The 23,161-nt window shown below is 42.8% G+C and overlaps 1 pseudogene; it reads left to right on the forward strand.

The window, feature by feature from the left end:
• Nucleotides 1–22,818, forward strand: part of LOC147457900 (uncharacterized) — a 76,362-nt pseudogene extending 53,544 nt beyond the window's left edge.
• The last annotated feature ends 343 nt before the right edge of the window (nt 22,819–23,161 follow it).

Below are 23,161 nucleotides of genomic sequence, written 5' to 3' on the forward strand. Positions count from 1 at the left end.
CGACGGACGTCAGCACAGCGAGAACTCACCTAACAAGTAATGTCAGCTAAGGACAAAGCTCGACTCGCAGGCGCGTGGAAGCAAGCATAAGGTGTCAACCTACACTCGACCGACTCCTAACTAATTCCTACAGAGGTCTCTACCAATTGTTTAAGTCACAGCCTTCAAGAGTGCAAAAGAGGAAACTTCCTACAACGCTTTCTAGAGCCGAACACCCATCAAACACTCTCTAAACACCATAGAACTTGAAGGAGACCCTACTAATACCTATAGGCTGCTCTCCCTAAGTTCTATGAACCAAAATCACGACCCAAAACACCCGGTGCAGAAACACGTAGGATGTCTGGCCGAAATCTGCAGGTCTTCGTTTCCGAAATCCGAAGTTCCTAATGTGTAGTTCTACTCAATGTGAACGCATCGATATGCTGCAATGCGAAATCAGATAATGTATGCTCACCCAAACAACCGATGAAGCTCGTAGAAGGAGCTCCCAAAGCCGGACAGTACGTGCGCAATGTTGGTATCGGCGCATAGCTCTAGTCGGAGGCAACACGTTGTACTTCTCCGCACTCGATTCCGACCACCGTAGCACACGTAGCGTCAAGATGAAGCTCACACTCTCTCTCTCTCTCTCATACACAGTACGCTCACTCACAGACTTCAATCTTGTTTTTAAAATGACAAAAGGTTTTTTCCATTAAGGTCAAAAAGTGGTATATATACCTTACAACTTCTCAAACCCTAAAGTTCCACAATCAACCATCTACTCAGTCTAACTATCAAAACTGGGATACAATCTGGAAACTTCTGTAAGTCTCAATATTTACAAGGTGAAAAATCGGGTTTTACTCAATGAATGAATAATTACAAAAATAATAGTATGCTGAGTAGTTAGATGCCATGGGGTGTTTCCATCTTCTAACAATAAGTACATAACAATTGATTCCATGCTTCTTCCTATAGATTTATAAGAAATTCAAACACACAAGCATAAGAAGTCTTGCTTCAGAAAACGCAAGGGATGTCGCTTTGACTTTCCTCGTTAACCGATGCCTTTGACTATGGTTTTAGAACCTTGTCGTTCTCAACATAACAATATCCAATACAAAAAAAAAAAAACACAAACAAATCAAAGATAACCTATCACTACTAGATTATAAAGAAAAAATTACATTCAAATAGTGGCTCCTATCTATGGACCTTTTATTTGAGGATTACGTCCAAGCTATAGCATCCACAATCTCATACCCAACACTTTTGTTGAAAAGAAATATTAAAGATATCTACACAAATAATTTCAATCCAACTATTTCAAAGCTTTGGGATGCGAATTCAGATATACAATACATTTTAAATGCACAGAGAGCAGCTCATATATGACAAAATTTGATAACACACTCATCAAAGCAATCAAAGAACAATTTGACTCTTGCATTCAAAACAATGCAACTACATTTGATAGACTTCGAAAAATAGGAAACACAATACTAAACACACAACAAATAAGCTCACAACAATCAATATAAATTGCACTTTCTCTGCCTCTCTGCAGTGCACCTTGAGAATTTATATTCATAAACACAAACCCTCCCCACGAGAGAAGAATGCTTCTCAAGCGAAAACACCTCTTGTAAAACATAGACCCGACTAGCACAGAAATATTTTACGAGACAAGCATAGAAAAATATTGTACATGTCCTTCCCAACTCAATGTCATATCATTGGCGAAATTTGTCTCCACATACACTACAACAAGCAGCACATATAAAAAACATACCAAACCAAAAATTATACGATATGTCAAATATAATGCCACAAAGAACCCACATAATTATTATAGGGAACAATGTCTTCTATTTCTACCATGGATAAATAATGAAACTCAACATCTCACAAATGGACTCACATGGAAAGATGTATACAATCAAAATAAACATATCACTGATACAAATGAATCTAAATACAACAAAACCACAACAATGAAAGACAACTTCAACACCAACTCATTAGGCACCAGTTCACCTTCGACATCTACGACACTATCTAGTATTTCCTTTCATGTTGACATCACACAAGACCTAAATATGCAACACCGTCAACTGCATACACTATACCAGCCATAAAAATAATGCTCCAACCAAACGATATGTATTACAAGAGCATTTTAGTGCTTAATGTCCAACAAAGACTAATATTCGATGATATTGTGGTGAAAAAACATATATTTCCCATAGAACCAATCCACATTTTCTTGATTGGAGGCACAGGCACAGGCAAAACTTTCACCCTTCTTTTGATTGTCTAAGGGCTTCTACGTTTCTATAACCATATATCACATTCCAACCTCTCAATTTTGTCATCGCTTCTGTTGCGGTTAGTTTCTTCCCAAACCTGTCAAAAATTGCCAACTTCACATGCTCCCATGTTTGCTTTTTGTCTTCCTCTAAACCTTCAAACCACTCCCGAGCTTCTCCTTTCAGTGCCAGAGGAAATACATGAAGCTTTGCTTCGTCATTCACAATGTGCATACCAAGTGTATGCCACTCAAAATCCGCAATACAATCCTTCACATCCTCCTTCCATGTGAACACTGGCCGACGATAAGCCATCTCTTCGTAGTGGCTTCTCCCTTGCGTGAGTAACTCCACAAAAGTTGAAGTCTTGCACCTCAACCAAACCACCACTGAGTCTTCAATGAAGCTCGAACTTCACAGCAAAACCGCTTCACCTGGGTGCACAACCGGCAAATTTCCGCTCCCCAGCAGGATCGCCAAAGGATGATGGAGCAAAAGATGTCGTGCGCACACTCACACACCCAAAAAACTCAACACAATACAAGGAAATTACTTAAATTCCTCACCTCACTCACCACCACTCAAAAGGTCTCTAAAAATTCTACCCAAAAGCTCAATTCAAACTCCAAACGCCTCGACCTACAAGCCCTTGCCTACCGATAGACACTACAAGGTGAGTCGAGGTGATCAACATTGGAAATCACGCTTGATGGTGACCAAAATATACAAGAAAAACCATCAAAAACCCAAAAACTCCAGCCACAAAATTCCACTCTCAAACCATTGCAAAGCCTTCACCAAACTCCACTTTGTTGGACTCTTTGGAGTAGCGCCAACCCTAATGGCACCGATACAGGGTCACATAGTCTTGCAGAAAGCCGCATCTTCTTCCCTCAATTCCTTGCACACACACATCCATGGAAACCTCAGAACTTCCATAGACTCTCCCAAGTGCAAAATTGAAGAGAGAAAGCTCTCATTCACTCCTCCATACACTCGAAAACAGGACGGGAACGCAACGGGACTGCACTAGACCACCTGTAGGAACCCTGCTTCCTTCCCCACACAAAGAGGTGAAAGTTCCAAAACTTGGCTTCCAAAATGCTCCTTCATCCCAAGCACTCACGGCAGCGTCCTGGATGTGGCACTTTGATGCCTTTTCACACCTTTTTTGGACTAGTTTTGGACCCCCGGCGGGCATTTTTCGCGGGAAAATCCCCAAACGGACTCCAAAATTCACCAAATTTTGTACTCTTGATCCTCAATACCCAAAGAACTTTTCCACATCCCCACATTTTATTTTTGACCACTTCTAGGATGGTGCACACATCACCGCAAATCAGGCACCGTAAATAGACAGTTACTACATGTTTCAAACTTCTCGAGCGGGATGAGAGTACCCATACTTGTCACTTGCATTATTTACATTCTAGAAAGCTCAAACACATTATCTAGAACCAAAATAATACACCTAGAACCATATCCAAGGCCTCGATACCCTATCCAGGCATGTATATATGCTCAACTGCCGACACACAAGCACGCATATTTACAATGTGCACACATTGCACATTTTTTCGAACTTGAAACCACTTTTCAAAGCTCCCAAATGCATGTATTTATATCTTTTTGTACATATGAACATGCATATAAATGCTACTTTGTACACACCAAAAGCGGTCTATCACCGCTCCGACATAGTCAAGCTTAGAAAAAGGTACCCCTTCTTGATAGTCAACCATTGGGGAATGTCTTAGTTAACGATGACAACTGGCCATACAATGTAAGTTGTTGACCTCTGACCAAATGGATTTAACCCATCCATAGCCAGGGCGAGACGCAAAATTTGATCATCCCTGGTTAAATCCGTCCATGTGTCCTTTATATGCTTCCAGGCCGTGCAATTTGTAGGAATCTGCAACACACCATCCGAAGATCTTTTATCCTTGTGGCATAATGCTAGGGTGGCCATAAAATTACATTCAAAGAAATATTTGATACGAGGCAGCAGAGGAAAGTGCCGCAAAACCTTTTGTGGAATTTTTTATCCGTGGAGATCTACTTGATACTCTCGGAATCACATTCCGTACACTTCTCCACGTCTATGTATTCCCCTCTAAAAAGAATGCAGTTGTTAGGACAAGCGTGAATAGAATTGTAATCCATCCCCAAGTTTTGTAAGATCTTTCTTGCTTCCTCTCTGTAATCTGGCATCACATTATCACCTGGCAATATGTGCTCTTTGAGAAATCTACATAGCGAAAACAATACAGTACACTTTGTAAGTAATATATTGGATCTGTATACATTTAGAGTTTTTTATTGAAGTAAACACATTGAAATAGATCATTTGAGAACTGCCGTGATGCTGGTGTCACTCCATCCAGACTTTGCATGCTTCTTGAGAAGAACCAGGAGCGCCTTCAATCTAGACACACGTGCTCCACCATGCAATGGTGTATCGGCTTCACTTTTCATGTCATCATAGATAAGCCTTTTTGAATCCATGATCATCTAGATCATTTCATCAATCTCGGGCTCAAACATAGCCTCGTTGGGAATGTGGTCTGCATGATTACCCTTCAAGCTGTCAGAGACTACATCTTGTGGCCTCATGTATGCAGCTTGACCAAAGCGCCTGCGAACGCGTCTATTGGGTTTCAAGATTGCTACTTGTTGGCCAGCGTCACAATCTGACGAGTTGTAATTGGAAACAAATCGATCTATAATAGAAAAGTCTTGGCACTTTCACCTCTCTGTGTGTGGGAGGAAGCAGTGGTCTAGTGCAGGCCCGTCGCGTTTGCGTCCTGTTTTTGAGTGTGTGGAGAAGTGAATGGGAGACTTCTCTCTTCAATTTTGCACTTGGGAGAGTCTATGGAAGTTGTGAGGTTTTCATGGATGTGTGTGTTCAAGGAATTAAGGAAAGAAGGTGCAGCTTTCTACAAGACTATGTGACCATGTATCGGTGCCATTAGGATCGGCACTACTCCAAAGAGTCCAACAGAGTGGAGTTTGGTGAAGACTTTGCAATGATTTGAGAGAGGCCTTTTGTGGCTGGAGTTTTTGAGTTTTTGATGGTTTTTCTTGTATATTTTGGTCACCATCAAGTGTGATTTCAAGTGTTGATCAACTCGACTCACCTTGTAATGTCTATGAGCAGGCAAGGGCTTGTAGGTCAAGGTGTTCGGAGTTTAAATGGAGCTTGTGGGTAGCATTTTTATTGAGCTCTTAAGTGGTGGTGTGTGTGGGTTGGAATTTAAGTAAATTCCCTGTGTGGTGTTGAGTTGTTTGGGTGTGTGAGTGTGTGCACGATGTCTTTTGCTTCATCATCCTTGGTAATCCTGTTGGGGAGCAAAAATTTGCCGGTTGTGCACCCAGGTGAAGCGGTTTTGCCGTGAAGTTCGAACATCATTGAAGAAAAGTGGTGGTTTGGTTGAGGCGCAAGACTTAAACTTTTGTGAATTACTCACGCAAGGGAGAAGCGACTTTGAAGTGATGGCATATAGTCGGCTAGTGTTCACAGGGAAGGAGGATGTGAAAGACTGGATTGCGGACTTTGAGTGGCATACGCTTGGTATGCATATTGTGAATGATGAATCAAAACTTCTATGTATTTCCTCTTGTAGTCAAAGGAGAAGCTCGAGAGTGGTTTTAAGGTTTAGAGGAAGACAAAAAGCAAACATGGGAGCAGGTGAAGCAGGCAATTTTTGACAAGTTTGGAAAGAAGCTAATTGCAACAGAAGCAAGGACAAAATTCAGAGGTTTGTAGCAAGATTTTCATGCTAACTTTAAAGAGTTTTTCCAACACTTCAAAGGACTTTGGGTGCAATTAGAGGCGATATCCCAAGTACCTCTAGGGGATTTATTTAAAGTGCGTCAGTTTATGGATTGTCTCCATCCAAGTGTAAGGAAGAAGGTCGATCAAGAGGAGCTTGCTACATTTGAAAGAGTTGTGGAAATTTCCAAGGCCAACAGCAAGAAGATCAAGAGAAGGTGGGAGAAAGGCATGACACATGTTGAGCCAGTTGTGGTGCAACCAATGGTCCCTGTGGCAGTGGATGATAGAGTGGAGCGAGTCGTTCAATGTCCGGATCTCGTTACGATGCGGGTTTTTCATGATCTTTCTGGTCAATTGCAAGAATTAAGACTTAACACAATGAATAGGAACCAAAGAGAAGATCGGCCAGTTGGGAGAGGTAGGGGAAGAAGGCTACAAGGCAGATGCTACAATTGTGATGAAGAGGATTACTACACCCCTGATTGACCTGAACCACCAAGAGAGAGAGGAGGGATATACCCCTTATATGGATGTGGTCAAGGAAGAATAGAAGAAAATCATCAAGAGTGGGCACTAGAAGCACCACTGCCACAACAACAACCACAATCGGTGCCTGCAAATGGAGAAGGTAGGGCTATTAACATCATTACCCTTGAGCATCAAGATGTGGATTTTTTGGCCAATAAGAGAGCTAGGAATGATATGGAGAAAGAGACAGAAGAAGAGAGGGAAATAGGAGCAAGGAAAGGAAAGGCTAAGGTAGAAGAAAACTAGAGAGTAGCAAGAGGCGACGAAGAAGGAAAATAGGTTCAAAGGACTACCTCCTTGGCCAAGGTGTTGAAGACTATGATATTGTCAACGACATACAAAATCAAAATGAAAATATATCTTTTGGTCAATTGGTGGCTTTCAACACTAAATTGAGGAGGCAGTGGACCAAGTGTGTGAGTATGCGGCTTCCTTCCAGAAAGGAAAAATCATCAAAGCATGATGCCATCTTTGAGGGTTGGTCACCCAGTGGATATGGTGCCAATAGTTGAAGCTATGCTGGGAAAGAAGACGGAAGTGCAAGCATATGTGGATGGTGGTGCCCAGGTGTGTCATGAACAAGGCTATCATGAAGGAAGCAAGCATCAAGATGTGAGTGAATGCTTTGATCCGTATGAGGATGGCCAACCACAAAAAGGCAAGGTGTCTTGGGATAGTGTGAAGATAAAAGTCTTGGGGATTGAATGCTTGGTTGATTTCTATGTGATGCAAGCGGGTGAGAATGCTTATCCGATTATTTTAGGGAGTCCATGGCTTATAACCCTTGGTGCTAAGCAAGATTAGGGCACGGGCTTGATCACCATCCCTGACGAATATAAAGGAAGGACCATTGTCTACAACATGAAGACACACAAGAGCTGTACACAGCCCCTATTGGAGATGCAAGATACAAATTCGACAGAAACCATGTCATACGATAGTGATGCTTCATCTACATCAGAAGAAGAAAGTGTAGAGGAAGGCTTGATGCAATTATGTCCTTATCTTTTTGGGGTAAGTGTCGAAAAGGAAGCATTGATGAATGATTTGAAGGTCAAGGAGGAGGAGGATAGTCTAAAAGCAATTGTAGATCCTGCCAAAGTGAACGCAACGAGCATGCTAGGAGAGGACTTGACAGAAAAAGAAAAGAAGGAGTATGAAGACATGTTTACAGAGTTTTGAAAGCTATTCACCACTGAATATACAAAGTTTCAAGGAGCTAAAGGGGTCAATCATAGAATCAATTGGAAAGAAGGTGCCAAGACAAAGGTTCAAAAGCTTAGGAGGTTGGGGGTCATTCATGAGAAGGTACTTCATGATGAGGTGACCAAGCTTTTGGAAGCAGATTTCATCTTTCAAGTGGAGGAGTCCGAATGGGTCTCTCCAATAGTTATTGTGCCAAAGAAGAATGGAAGATTTAGGATATGTGTTAATTTCAAACCTTTAAATGCTTCCACAAAAAGGAATCATTATCCACTACCCTTCCTAGATGAAATCCTCAATCAAGTTGTAGGTCATGAATGTTACTCAATCATGGATGGATTTTTTGGCCACTTTCAGATCTTGATAGCGATTGAAAATCGATTGAATACGACCTTCGTTACTCTTTGGGGTTGTTTTTGCTACAAAAGAAGGCCTTTTGGGCTAGTTAATGCATATTCTACCTTCCAAGGATGGATGAATAGAGTGTTTGGTCCCTACTTGGGTAAGTTCATTCGTGTTTTCATGGATGACATTGGGTGTTATAGCTCAAGGGTCACACATTTGGAGAAGCTGAGGTTGAAATTTGATAGGCTTCAACAAGAGGGTGGGCAACTCAACCCAAAGAAATGTAAGTTTTCTCATGCCAGAGTCCATTTGCTAGGACATTGTGCGCTCCTTGCCGCACTGTCGAGGCAAGGGACTTGCCAATACACCGTGTGCGAGCCACAAACGGCTCCAAGCACACAACAAGCCTAAACTAGCAAGCTCAAGGAAACAAAGGGTGTGTCACTCACCGCTCTACGCTTGCCTTCGTGGTGGATTCCTCGCCGCGATGAAGAAGAAGCTGCAGTCGTGCCGCGCTCAACCGCTTCGCCACCGTCGTGCCTTTGTAATGCTCGATCGCACACACACTCTCCCTCTCTCTCTCTCTCTCTCTCACACACACACACACACACACACAAGGAGGTGAAGAAGAAGAAGATGGATATGGAGCAAGAGCACTCTTCAATTGCACAAATGAGAGAATGAGTAAAAATTAGGTTTAGTTGGCTTTTGTAGGAGCTCACCCCATTCACACTTGGGCGCCCATGCTTAGCCAACTAATCCCTTGAATGTCCCCGTTAAAGTGCGCCTCTCATCGACGATCACTCTACCTTTCCCTATTGGTCTGACAAGCCCGGTACCTGACTCTACCAAATACATAATACGCGTCCGTCGTAGGTGATGGGGTGTCGGTGTGCCATGAGGGTTAACATGCCCCCCTTCCTGATGTAGATTCCGTCCTCGAAAGCTATTGAGTTGAAGCTGGTTCGTCGAGGTGGAAGAGCATTTGAGATGAATGTCCTTAGCCTTCTTCAGTCACTGCAAAATCAAACAACATTGGCACAGTAATTGCATTCTCTTAAAAAGCATATGCAGTTTTAGATAGAAAAATTGATTGGTAAAAGAATTTCAAACAATTTGGTAGCAATGAACATTAAATTGCAATGTAATCAAATGCATAAACAGATGTAAAGGTAAAAAATTAAACAAGTCTGGGGTCGCTAATATGACGGTCGAAAAGCACTAGAGATCGAATATTAATACCATGGGTAAGCTTCTTAATTTTCTGTGGTCAATTAAGTTGTTTAATCGCGAGAGCCAAGTATTCATGTTCGAGGGCTGACTAGAGGCTATATCTAGAAGACTTTGTAGTTAAGCTACCATAAAAGGAATTTCTCATGAAATCATCGCCTGACTGATTACTTTTTCTTTGACCCCCCAAGGTCTTTTCACAGTGATTCAATTATGATGTGTGTGCTTATTTTGTATGCCTTGGGTTTTTTGCTTTTCAAGGAAAAGCGCCCACACTGGGAACCTCTAGGGCTCTAGTACCATAGGCTATACATGTGAGTGAAGTACCAAATCAAGCTGAGATTTCTCTTCCAGCTTAAAATTTTACATTGTGGCACTTTGATTTTTGCTTATTCATTTTCAGCATTTAAATTTTGTAACTTTGGGGGGTCATATAACACTGTTACACTCCCCAGGCTCATCACATTAGTAAACTCCCTTTATAATACTTAAGCTAAAGGTCAATAGTGTTAAGCCCACTAGAAAGCCCTAGTACATTTCATACAATGCTGCCTAAATCGGATTAAGAACCTAAGTAACCATTGCTTATTAGGAAGGCATTCCCCATGGTATTAAGAGAAGATTTCTAATACCTAGCTTGGTCAAACTAGCTTAGTCGGACTGCTTGATTTTTACCCCTAAAAAAGTGATTATGACAAAACATTACATTGAATTAAATGTTTGATGGTAAGAAAATGCGTTGAATATTATGCTACCAATCACAATCAAAGCAGACAAACATGGATGCAAAAAGATAAGGGCAATGCTAATGGACAAGAAACACCTGTTTGTGTCGATGGTCGCGCTTGATTTGAAGTGTGAACGAGAGAAAGGTTCCATGAAGGTCCAAATCCTATCAATAGCAACACGCTCCTGTACACACTAGGAAACAAAAGGAATACCTCCAGGAGGCACATTAGTGGGAAAAGATAACTTCGCTAATCTCTCAACTCTAAAACAGAAACACTCCTATCGTACTAATCTTACCTTACCCTCCATCACTCAAGTGATGAGGATCGAAGGTGTTTTATGGCATAGGTTTCTGTTTCACTGTACCAGATGTGACATGTGTAGGTCTGAGTCAATGTTTTGACTTTAATGTGCATACTCGTTTGCTAATTGCTCTTGCTCTTTTTTTTTTTTTTTGTGATTATAAAGCTTTATATGTACATTCCCTAAGATCGGAGATTAAGAGGTCAGAGAGAAAGGTTGAGAGGGAAACAAATGAATAATGGATGTCAGCAAACACTCCCCCCTTCCTTGGGTAGATCATACCGTTTGAAATGAGCTTGTCACCCTTTGAAACCAATTGTTCCAGTTGGTAATAGGTGAGGATTTTTGCCAGTAGTTTTCTATTACCCTAGGTGCCTCGTCAAGTTGCAACGGTGGTAAGGTACTCTCCCAGGATCGAACTTGAAGTGGTTCATTAGGTGATTCTTGAACACTGGGAGGTGTGGATTCTTTTGTAGCTTCATGGAGGTCCACTACTATAGATGGAGGCTGTCTAGAAGCTTTTACCTCTATGGATGTATTACATGATGAGCTAGAATCTTCATGGGACTCCCCCCTTCCTGAGCTAGGTGGAACAAATCGTTCTTTCTTTGGTACCCAAACTAGCTCGGGAGCGGGTGTGTAGCATTCTGTGATTTTTTCCTTTCCACGATCATTGATTCGTTTTGGAGCTACGGGATTGGGCTCACTTGGGTCAGGTGATAGGTAAGAGCACAATCTACGTTTTGGCACCCAGATTTGATCATTTCCTTGATAGTAGCCTTGGGCTTCCAATAGTCGTTTAGGGATCCATCGCAACATTTTCTTACTTTTCTTGGAGCGAGTGGTACGTTTCTTACAAGGCTTCTATTTTTTAGCACTAGATATGGTCACTAAAGAAGCTTTAGGGACCCACTTGTATGTTTTCTTCGTTACATTAGGATGAGTCTTGTCGGAAGCGATATGCATTGCTTGTAGCATATTTAAGGGTATAGGCATTTCATCCCCCTCAGGTGTTACCCAGGTCGTCCCCCTATTTCCCCAAGTGTCTATGGTTGATGCTAGGTGGACCCAATCCACATTGTCCGACTCAGTCATCCCAGGTAGGATATCCATATAAGGAGAATCTTGGCCAATGTCTGTATCCTTCTTACAAGTGTAACAATATTGTAGTGGGGCCGAGTGAACTGTGGTGTCAGAGCGATGATCAATAATGGTTTTACTCCCTAAGGGGTGTACCTTACCAGTCACCAAATTCACTCTAAGGACAGAGTCTTGGAATTGCAAATAGACATGATTTTTAGACCAATCGTGAACCATTTGTGCTTCCCTCATGAATGGTCGTCCTAAAATCATTTCATATGACATAAGGTGTTTAGAGAAATCCATTACAATGAACGTATGTCGTACCTTGTGTCCTAGAACTTTGATCTTAAGATCCTTGAGCATCCCCATAGGTTTGGCTATGGTACCATTTGCCATCTTTACCACAATGTTAGTAACACTGAGGCGGGGTTTTCCCATGGATTCCCAACAATCTTTTGTAACGATGCTAACTCCCGCACCACCATCAAGAATTCCCTTTATAGTTAATCCCTTGGTAGTGATGGGTAGGGTCGCATTAGACTCGTCGCCTTCAAAATACTGCCCTAATTCGTTAATGGGTACCTCTATCACAGACTCGTGTCCATCTAAGTCAAGTGATTGCACATGATTTTCCTCATCAATCATAATCGAGTCAGGCCTATTTGGTTGCGCAAAATGCGGTAATCCCGTTCGTAGCTCTCCGTTAAGGAATTCTTGAAGTGCAAGGAATAACTCAGGATCTCCATACAACTTTGCTATGATCGTGGTTCGGACCTCAGAAGACATGAAGTCCACTAGTTTGGCAACATTCATTGGCGTTTTGCAGGGTGTAGGTCCTTGACTAGGAACTGGTGAGGATGGAGTCTCATATTCCTCAATGGGATCAGGTATTCCTTCGTTAAACATCCTTTCCAACAAGAAGGGTGTATGCTCACTTTCTGATGTCCCGTCCTCACTCCCTTCTTGGATGATACTAGATATGGCTAACGGTCTATGGTTCATGTGGGGTGGATGAACTTGCGTGGGAAACACTGTGTCATGAATTTTGATATGCATGGCTTCTGGCTCTAGTTTCCTTTGAGTCTCCTCCACTAAACCTCTTAGATGTTTCACCTGCTTAATCTCGTCTACTGGGTTTTGGTACGTCCCAATCTTCTTTTTACGATTCTTCCCTTTTTGCCCCTGCGGTTTATCTTGGGGGTCTTGGATTGGATTTGGAAACACTTGTGGTGTTTTCAGAGGCTCTTTATGATTTTCTCTTATTCGGTTTTCATTTGGTTCCATGTTACGGTTTTCTTTGTCGGTCTTTCTCTTTGTGGTATTGGTTCTAGTCTCCATTGTCTCGACTGAATCCGAATCATCCTCGAGGTCATTCATATACACGGGGTCATCTCCTGTTCCTATGTTTGTTTTGGAACTTGGCTTTGAATTTTCGTATTCTGCGACTTCTTCCTTCGTGTCTTCTTTTTCTTTGCTTGGATAATTGACGCGGTATCTCTCTCTTCGAGGATATGTCCTGGCCCTTGAAGCATGGACCGTGTAATCGCATAAGCGGGTGCGACGGGTGGTATTGGTGATGTCACACTAGCAATTTTGACCAAATTTAGGGGTGTGATTTTAGGCGCATTTGGGTTATTAGGGGCATTGGGCAATCAAGTGATCTATGCCACAACGATTACATGTGAGTATTGGCATTGCAGACGTGCTCCCTTGATTCATTTGCATCTGTGCAGCATTCTTCTGCAGCCTAATAGGGCACTCCGCTACTCGATGTGGTCCACCACACTCGTAGCATTGAAGAGGTGGCCTCCTAGCCTGGGTGTTGATATTTTGACCTCTGGATGCGAGAGCAACAGCTTGATAAACCGGCTTGACTTGCCCCCAACAATCTTCCATGTAGTATATAGGACACTCTTCCAATGTATCAAGTCCGTAGGCAATACTAGTGTCTATTTCCTCCTCACAGCCATCTGCATAAGCATTTGATGGCTCGCAACCCACTTGGTTCATAGGGGCAACTCTTGGATGCGGGGGCTGCGGTCCTAGCACAGGAGGTGGTAGCGGTGTAGCTTGTACAACATTTTGAGATCTAGGGACCATGTGTTGCGGTAGTTTCTCAACATGTGGAGCAGGCATCAATACAGGAGCTCGAGGCGCATCCGTCTAGGCTACAGGTGGTCTATTTGCCATCATACGTTTGATCATTAAACAATCCTTATCTTGGTGACCATACCTACCACATGCGTTGCAAGTTCCATTAAATGTTACTCTAAACGTAGGGCACTCACTAGTGCTATGTGGACCTAAGCAAATGGAACACCATTGTTGCTCCCTTCTTGGATACATGTGACTATTTTGAGGGGGTCGATTATCCTTAAGAGACTCTTGGATTGCCTTGGTGAGGTCTGTCAAGAATGTCTCAAATACCTTTGGCTCATTGGCAATGGGATTTGCAATCATGGGTTCATACTCAATGGCTTGTGAGCTAGTGGATCTCGTGTCGGTAGACACCCTCATGCCTGCTATCATCAAGTTGTCCTCTAATTGGATTGCATTGGTAGTGACATCTTCCCAGGTTGTGATACCTCTAATCACTAGTCCATTATAGATTCCTTCATTCCTCAACCCTTGAATGAATCGATCAAGCAGTTGGTTATTGTTGAAGCGCTCATTTACAGGGCAACGAGAGTTTAAGTGCTTTAGACGACTAATGAAGTCCCTTACTGACTCTCCTTCCTTACGTTCGGCCTTCTGTAGCTGAGATGCTACACCCCAAAGCACACCTTCTTGTATGTACTCCTTTAGAAACAACCTTCAAAGGGTAGGGTAGATTGTTTTCTCGTCCACCCTTAGGGTCCTATACCAATCTCCAGCCTTCCCACTTAATGTCAAGCTTAAGGCATTGCACTTATGTAGTTCGTTGCGTTCCCCTAAGGAATCACATACTTGTTCAAACACTTCAATGTGTTTCCTAGCATCTTCGTCCCCATTGAATTTTTGCGTGAGTTTGGCAATTTGTACTGCCTTACTTCTAGGCTCTCTATCAGATGCATGACGCATATTTTCTGCGATAGATCGACCTATGGTTTGAGCAAACGCTCCCAAGTCACCTATGTGAGGAGGTAGGGCCGGTAGAGGTACTCTTGGAATCATATGTGGGAGAGGAACGGGTGCCGGTCTTGGCATATGTATGGATGATGCAGGATATGGAACATAACCGGGCATAGGTCCACTCGGATAAGGGCTAGGGAGTGGCACTCGAGGAGCATAAGCAAGTGGTACTATTGGAGGTGTGGGAGCCATGTGTGCATAAGGGGCTAGAGGCACATATGGTCGAGGCCCCATATTAGGTACTACGACACTAGGTAGTGGCACTGCGCTAACCGTAGATGTCATCGGTACATTCTCTGTCAGGCTTATCCCTGGAGTGAGCACTATGTTTTCCTTGATAGAGGGTTGAGCCAAGTTAGGGAAGCTAAAGTTTTCGCTCGGAGGCTCAGATTGCATAGAGACCCCAGGTGAAATGACGTAAGATGGGTCCATGGGACTCATTAGAGGAGTCTCCATTTGTGATAGAGTAGGCTGTTGAGCCTTGCTCGTATCCAGAAATCTCATGGGGCCAGTTGAGAGTATATTTACCCCTCGGTTTTGCCTTTCTAATTGAATAATGCCATGGATAACATTACAGATCATTTTCTGTTGATCTTCGATGCTCGTGGCACTAGAGGTGGATTGTACAATCTCTATCCATCCTACATGGTAGGCGTGGCCAGAGTGTAGATCCGTCAACACCTCAGTGTGGAGGTCGTATGTCCAATGATCATTAATGAACAATCCTTCTAGAGTCGACGTGTTAATGGTTTCTTGTGAGGTAGAAGCAATGTTGCTCCCCGTGGTTTTACTTGTCACCAACGGTACTCTAGAGGGAACTTCTGAAGGAGGCAGCTCAACAGGGCCTTCTTGGTAAGAAGTTGGCAGGATATCCACATGGACACTCTTTGGGGGTGTGGGGTCCACGTGCGATGTGAAAGGAGAGTCCACTTCCCCACCCCCTTCGTGTGCTTCATTTGCATCAGGTTTCGAGCGAGTAGCTCTACCTAATGTTTCCATGAAACAGCTAAACATACTAGTACTAGGCTGTGGAGCTTCGGGAGGTGCATGGCCTTCTCTCTCAATGTTTTGGGTAGGGTATGCTTCCATGATTTCTGAGTCGGAGGAGGAATCACTAGCGGCTATTTTAGGGTCTTGGGTGGTGCTACCTTGTGTCCCCGCTGAGGGTCTAGAGCTTATCGTGGATGGGTAATGGGTGTCCGTATGAACAGAGGCACCCTCAATATGCTCGTGTTCTAGCACCCGCCCAGAGCGTAAGTGCATGTGCTTCTGATACCCTAAGGTGTCAAAAAGCTGCTCTAGGAGGCCTTGTGACTAGTTTTTAGCGTGTTTTTTGTTTTTTTGCTAGATTTTTTAGAGCGTGTCGTGGAATGGGCCGTGTGATAGCTCGAAACGAGCGTATCGGTCAGAGGGTCGTGCCGTACTTTACAGCCCTCCGTTTGGTCACTCTATGCCCTCGGAATCCCTAAAACTGTCAATTTCCAGTAGGGAACTAGGCCCAAACTAGAAAGTCTAAGGGTGCAAGTGGGAAGAGAAAGGAGGAGAGTGGAGGACTTGTCCCACATGCTCTCATTCTCTCTTGAGGGAGTAGGGTATATATATAAGAGTGAGTCTATCATATATCATAAGACTGAGGACTGAGGCTTGGGCTTGGGCTTGGGAAACCGATCCCGATCTATCTTTTATACAAACCAACCCGTCCGTTTTAAGAGTCACGTTTTTTATTTTCGAAAAATTTCGCCGCCCGCTCACTCGCGTTTTTAAATTGAAAATTGCAGAAATTGAAAACGCCGAGCTTGAAAATGCAGAAATTGAAAAAACGCAGACAATAACAGAAATTGAAACTTGGCAGAAAATGCAGAAAACGCAAAAAACAGAAATCTCCACACACTCCTTCCCTCCCTTTCCTATGATAGAAATTGCACCACAAGGAAGCGTAAAGTGCTAACCGAGCTTAGTGTAGGGCATATCCCCGGCAACGGCGACAAAAATGTGCGCTCCTTGCCGCACTGTCGAAGCAATGGACTTGCCAATACACCGTGTGCGAGCCACAAACGGCTCCAAGCACACAACAAGCCTAAACTAGCAAGCTCAAGGAAACAAAGGGTGTGTCACTCACCGCTCTACGCTCGCCTTCGTGGTGGATTCCTCGCCGCGATGAAGAAGAAGCTGCAGTCGTGCCGTGCTCAACCGCTTCGCCACCGTCGTGCCTTCGTAATGCTCGATCGCACACACACTCTCCCTCTCTCTCTCTCTCTCACACACACACACACACAAGGAGGTGAAGAAGAAGAAGATGGAGATGGAGCAAGAGCACTCTTCAATTGCACAAATGAGAGAATGAGTAAGAATTAGGTTTAGTTGGCTTTTGTAGGAGCTCACCCCATTCACACTTGGGCGCCCATGCTTAGCCAACTAATCCCTTGAATGTCCCAGTTAAAGTGCGCCTCTCATCGATGATCACTCTACCTTTCCCTATTGGTCCGACAAGCCCGGTACCTGACTCTACCAAATACATAATACGCGTCCGTCGTAGGTGATGGGGTGTCCGTGTGCCGTGAGGGTTAACAAACATGTGGTTTCCCAAAATGGAATAGAAGCCGATCCAAAGAAAGTTAAGTTTTTATTGCTTATGGATCCTCCTAGCAACACAAAGGATTTGGCATCATTTGTGCACAAGCTCAAGTACGTGTCACATTTTTTCTGGATGCTATGTCAGGATGTGTACCCTCTCCAAAAATTGAGTCAAAGAGTTCAAGGGTTTGAGTGGAATGAAGACATGCAACAGGCTTTTGATGGTATCAAGGAGGTATTGTGTGGTTTACCAACAATGAATCCTCTTGACTTGCAATCGATCTTCTATGTATCTATTAGTGTGGGTTCAACAGCTTTTGGGTCGGTTCTCTTATAAAAGTAGGGAAGGAACTTCAAGCCAGTTTATTTTGAGAGGAAGATGAAGAATGGTGATTTCTCCTACACACAAATGGAACAGTGGGTCTTTGCCTTGGTTCTTGCTTGTCGTAGGTTCAAACCCTATCTGTTGCCCCAAAAGTTCTATGTGCTCACCACATCAAATATTTTGCCGGATGTATTACAACATTTGAAGCCTAGCAAGCGCGTCTTAAAAGTGGACTTTGGAGCTTCAAGAGTATGAGTTTTAGTTTAAAGTGGATCATTTTGTTAAAGATCACTTGGCGGACATAGTGGTACATAAGGGAGGGTAGCTTCCATCTTACCCAAGGGTTGACAAGGATGATCATGAAGAGGATGTAGATATTACAGATGCGTATACAATGATTTTTGATGGTGCATACATGAAAATTCTTCAAAAGGCAAGTGGTGGGGTAGTCATGAAGAACCCAAAAGACGATGTAATCTTTTCTAGAGATTACGATCTTGATGAAGCTAAAAGTAAAAATGAGGCCGAGTATCTCACGCTTTTCCTTGGGTTGAAGCAGTGTGTTGAGTTTGGATTGAAGAGGGTCATTGCAGAAGGGGATGCGTTGCTAGTCATGAATCAGTTGCTTGGTTTGTGGAATGTTAAGAAAGATAATTTGAAGAAGTGATTCTAGGGCATCAAGAAGCTTTTGCATGAGTTTGAGAAGATACAATTAAAGCATGTTCCTCATGAGCATAATAAAGAAGCTCCTTTAAAGGTCAAGGAAGCCTTCTATGTAGGAAGGGAATCATTGCAAGATATAGAATTATTTCTTGGTAAAGGGAAATGTCCAGAGGGCATGTCAAAGGTTCGGCATAAGAGAATAGTTGCAAAAGCAATAAACTATACATTGGTAGGTGAGGATCTCATGCTTTATGACAAGGATATAATTTTGAGAAAGTGCCGTACAAAGAAGAAATAGGCTTGATTTTGGAGCACTTCCATGAAGAAACATGCCATCAAGGCAAGGATTAGGTTGTCTTTCGTATTTTGAGAGTTGGCTCTATGATGAGAGATTCTTATTTTTGGTACAAGTCATGCCATGAATGCCAAGTGTTTACAAATCGAAAGATTTTGGTTGAGCCTCAAAAAGCTATAATGTCTTTTGATGCATTTGCAAAATGGGGAGTGGATGTTGTAGGTGCCAAGGACCAAAAATGGCAAAAAGTATATCCTTGTGGCTGTGGACTATTTGACAAAATGGGTGGAGGCAAGAGAGGTAAAAGATGTTAGAGTGGGAAGAGTGGCCTCTTTTTTGTATGAACGGGTGTGTTGCAGGTTTGGAGCTCCTATGGTTATCGTTTTTTATTGTGGACCAGGGTTTAGGGGAAAACTTGTTGCTGATGTCATGGAGAAATTGAAAATTTAGCATAGGCATTCTTCTCCTTACTACCCACAATGCAATGGGATGTTTGAAAACTGCAATGGTCAAATTGTGAAGATGCTATCAAAGTATGCTAGAGAGCATCTTAAAGAGTGGGACTTGGACTTGGAAAAGTGTTTGCGGGCCTATAGAACTGCATATAGAGTATCGACACAGTTTATACCATATGATCTTGTTTATGGAAAGGAATCTCTTATGCACATACAGGTGCATTTGGATACCTTGAAGTTGTTGTGTAGAATGCAAGGTTCACATAATGACAAGCTACATGAAAGAATTCTTTCTCTAGAGTTGTTGCAAATGAATAGAGAGAAATCCAGTGACTATTATCTTCAACAAGCAAAGACAAGGATGGAGAAAATGAATAAGAGGCTGCCAGAGAAAGAGATCAAAGACGAAGATATGGCGATGAAGTATGATTCTCACTTGGATTTTACTTTTGAAAAGAAGCTGAGGGACAAATGGTTGGGTCCATACAGAGTGAAGCATGTATTTCCTAATGGCACATATGAGTTGGAAAAATTGACAGGGGAACATTTGTGCTATAGAATAAATGGTCATATATTGAAGAAATATTTTGCGAGGGATGTGGTTCCAGATGCAAATAGTCTGTTGATTGATCATACCTGCTCTACCTATATGGTGGGTAATGATGATAGACCGCTTTCGGCATGTACAAAGTAGGGTGTATATGCATGGTCATATGTACAAAAACATGTAGGTACATGCATTTGGGAGCTTTGCAAAGTGGTTTCAAGTTCTAAAAAAGATGCAACGTGTACACATTGTGAATAGTCAGGTTCGTGTGCCAGCAGTTCGGCACGTGTACATGCCTGGATAGGGTATTGAGGCCTTGGATATGGTTCTTGGTGGCCTCTTTTGGCTCTATAGAATGTTTTGTCTCTATAGAATGTGTTTGAGCTTTCTATAATGTAAATAATGCAAGCAACAACTCTGGGTACTCTCATCCCGCTTGAAAAGTTTGGGACATGCAGTAGCTGTCTATTTACGGTGCCTCATCTACTGTGATGCATGCACCACCCTAGAAGTAGTCAAATATGGAATGTGAGAATTTCAAAAAGTGCTTTGGGTATTGAGGATCAAGCGTACAAAATTTGGTGAATTTTGGAGTCCGTTTGGGTTTTTTCCCGTAAAAAATGCCCTCTGAGGGTCGAAATCGGAAAAAAAAAGTCAAAAATGACAAAAAATGGTGTGAAAAGGCTTCAATTTTCCACATCACTCACGGTGCCATGAGTGTTCTAGCTGAGGGAGTGTTTTTGAAGCATTTTCAAACCATTTTTGGCCAGTTTTGACGCCCTGCAAGAATTTTTCACAGGAAAAACCCCAAACAGACTCCAAAATTCACCAAATTGTGTACGCTTCATCCTTGATACCGAAAGCACTTTGCCACATCCCCACATTTCATTTTTGTCCACTTCTAGGGCGATGCACGCATCACTGCAGATCAAGCACCGTAAATAGACAATTAGAGCATGTCCCAAACTTTTCAAGTAGGATGAGAGTACCCACACTCATCGCTTGCATTATTCACATTCTAGAAAGGTCAAACACATTATCTAGAGCTGAAAGAGGGCATCAAGAACCATATTAAAGGCCCCAATACCCTATCCAAGCATGTACACGTGCTCGAGTGCTGGCACGCGAACTTGACTATTCACAATGTGTACATGTTGCATCTTTTTTAGAACTTGAAACCACTTCGCAAAGCTTCCAAATGCATGTATTTACATCTTTTTGTACATATGACCATGCATCTACACGCTACTTTGTACATGCGGAAAGCGGTCTAACAACGTCTATTTACAAAGATAGACATTGACGAAGCTCTTCACCGACCAATGCACTATTTTCTTGGACAACGCAGACAATATATTCGATCCACAAGGAGTTTCTTGTATTGGTCTGATAAATCATTTTAAGTTTTGAAGACGTTTAATATAACATTTCATTTCATATTTTCTCTCCTTTTCTCTATTTCTCTGTGTGTGTGTGTGTGTGTGTGTGTGTGTGTGTGTGTGTGCTTTCTCCCCCCCTCTCTCTCTTTGTTTTTTTTCTCTCTCTAGATCTCTCCATCTATCTCTCTCTTTCTCTCTCTCTCTATCTCTCTCTCTCTCTCTCCAAGTCAAGACACACACACCCTACATGCTCTTACTTCTTGAGTCCGGATCGCTTCCCATTGAGGTCTTGGGCATGCAAAGGGTTGTGGAGTACATGCGTAAGACACAACGTAGCCCTTTGCATCGACTTCCTAGAATCACATATGAAGCAAGTCAAAAGGTTCAAAAGACATGCAAGAGCAAAATACTAAGTTCGGGGTGGATGCTTGACATCAAGAAATGGTTTGGAAGATGGGATGCATGTCACTTGGTCAAGGATGCGTCGATCGACTCCCAAGTTAATGAGACCTTATTACAACGCCAATGTATCACGGCTTGGGAGAAATCCGGAGGTTCTCACTTTAGCCATTACACCACACACGTTGCCCCAAACTACAAATCTCTCTTCTTCTCGGAACGAGGTAACCAAACCCATCCCTACATCCTTGAGCCCATCCCGCTGAGTGCGATCCGCACCATTGCCTCCATTCGTCTTAGCTCCCATTCTCTACGCTGCGAGACAGGACATTGGGGCACTGGCGAGGAGTGTCATCGACTTTGCACCTTATGCCCTCGTCAAATGCGAGAGAGTGAGTACCACACACTACTTGAGTGCTCAGCTTTTGACCACATTAGGTCCTCTTTTCTCCATATATTCAGCCATGAGCTCTCCCTACAGACCTTCCTCTCCCAACCACGATGTGGACTCTCTATTGCGACGCTCATTTCAACCATTTTTGAGCATCGAGTCACTTATGACCTCCACTCACACCACGTGACATGTTCATTTGGTCCCATAGGTCATATTTGACCTCCAAGGACGATAATAGAACTATCTATCTATCTATCTATCTATCTATCTCTCTCTCTCTTTTCCTCTCTCAATTTGTATATGTATGCATTCTTTGTTTATTCATGTGTGTGTACATTCTTTGTTCTTGCTCTCTCTTTCTCTCTCTCTCTCTCTCTCTCTCTCTCTCTCTCTCTCTCTCATACACAATGTGTGTGTGAGTGTATTTGTGTGTGTGTGTGTGTGTGAGAGAGAGAGAGAGAGAGAAAGAGAAGGAGGGGAAGGGAACATGAGAGGGAGGAGAGGGAAGGAGCAAACCTAGATCTCCTTCCTCTCCTCATGTGTGCATGTGTGTGTGTGTGTGTGTGGGAGGGGGGGGGGGGGGGGGGGGGAGAAGAGAGAGAGAGAGAGAGAGAGAGAGAGTGGCGAGGGTATACATGTTTCGCTAAAGCGCCGAAACTCAAATATGAAATCTTAGTTTTTGGCGCTCTCGATTTATTTTTTTTCCATGTCGACGTCACTATGCACGTCGCTGTAAGCATCGTTATGCAACAAATGATATAGTGACGGGCATAACGACGCTCATAGTGATTCCATGGATTTTCACATTTGATCATTGTAGTGCTAGCATTGCTAATATGAAGAAACTATTATAGTGAAAGAATCCAAAAGAAGAGGCCAGGCACCAGAGAGGTCAAGGAGGATCCACTCAAAAGATCAAACACAGACAAGTCAAAGAAGGAAGAGGAGCCAAGTAAGGAAGACAAGACCAAAGAGGTTCCAAAGAAGGAAAATAAGCATGTTGCCCCCATAAAGAGCCCCCAAAAAGCCCAAACGCGTGCCAAAGAGGAGCAGAAGAAGCCCAAGGAGGAGCAAAAAGAAGCCCAAGGAGATAGAGCCTAGGGAGGAGCAAAAGAAGCCCAAGGAGACAGAGCCTAAGGAGGGAAACCATACAGAAGAAGATCCAAAAACACCTTCTTCCTAAGAAAAACAGAGGAATCTAGCACAAGAAAGAGTCCTAGGACTCCCAGAACCCCCAAAAGTGTTTTGTAAAGGAGAATTTTGTAAATAGCAAAGTAGTACATATTCTACTGACATACTATCTACTTGAGAACATTTTGTAAAGAGAAAACATTACATACTCATATTTTTTTGTAAAGAGACAACATTACAAATTCTCTCCTTTAGAGTATGATGTAAATTATATAACTTTCACTAGCTCCATTTCTTGTGTAGCTCCCAATCAAGTCTTTTAGTTTTTTCTACAATTGTGATAGCCCTTGCATTTGTCCTTACATGTTTTTCATAGTCCAACTGTGTTGATAGCA

The sequence above is a fragment of the Adiantum capillus-veneris genome, chromosome 5 (assembly GCF_014529385.1).
Source record: "Adiantum capillus-veneris isolate H3 chromosome 5, ASM1452938v2, whole genome shotgun sequence".
Taxonomy (NCBI): Eukaryota; Viridiplantae; Streptophyta; class Polypodiopsida; order Polypodiales; family Pteridaceae; genus Adiantum; species Adiantum capillus-veneris.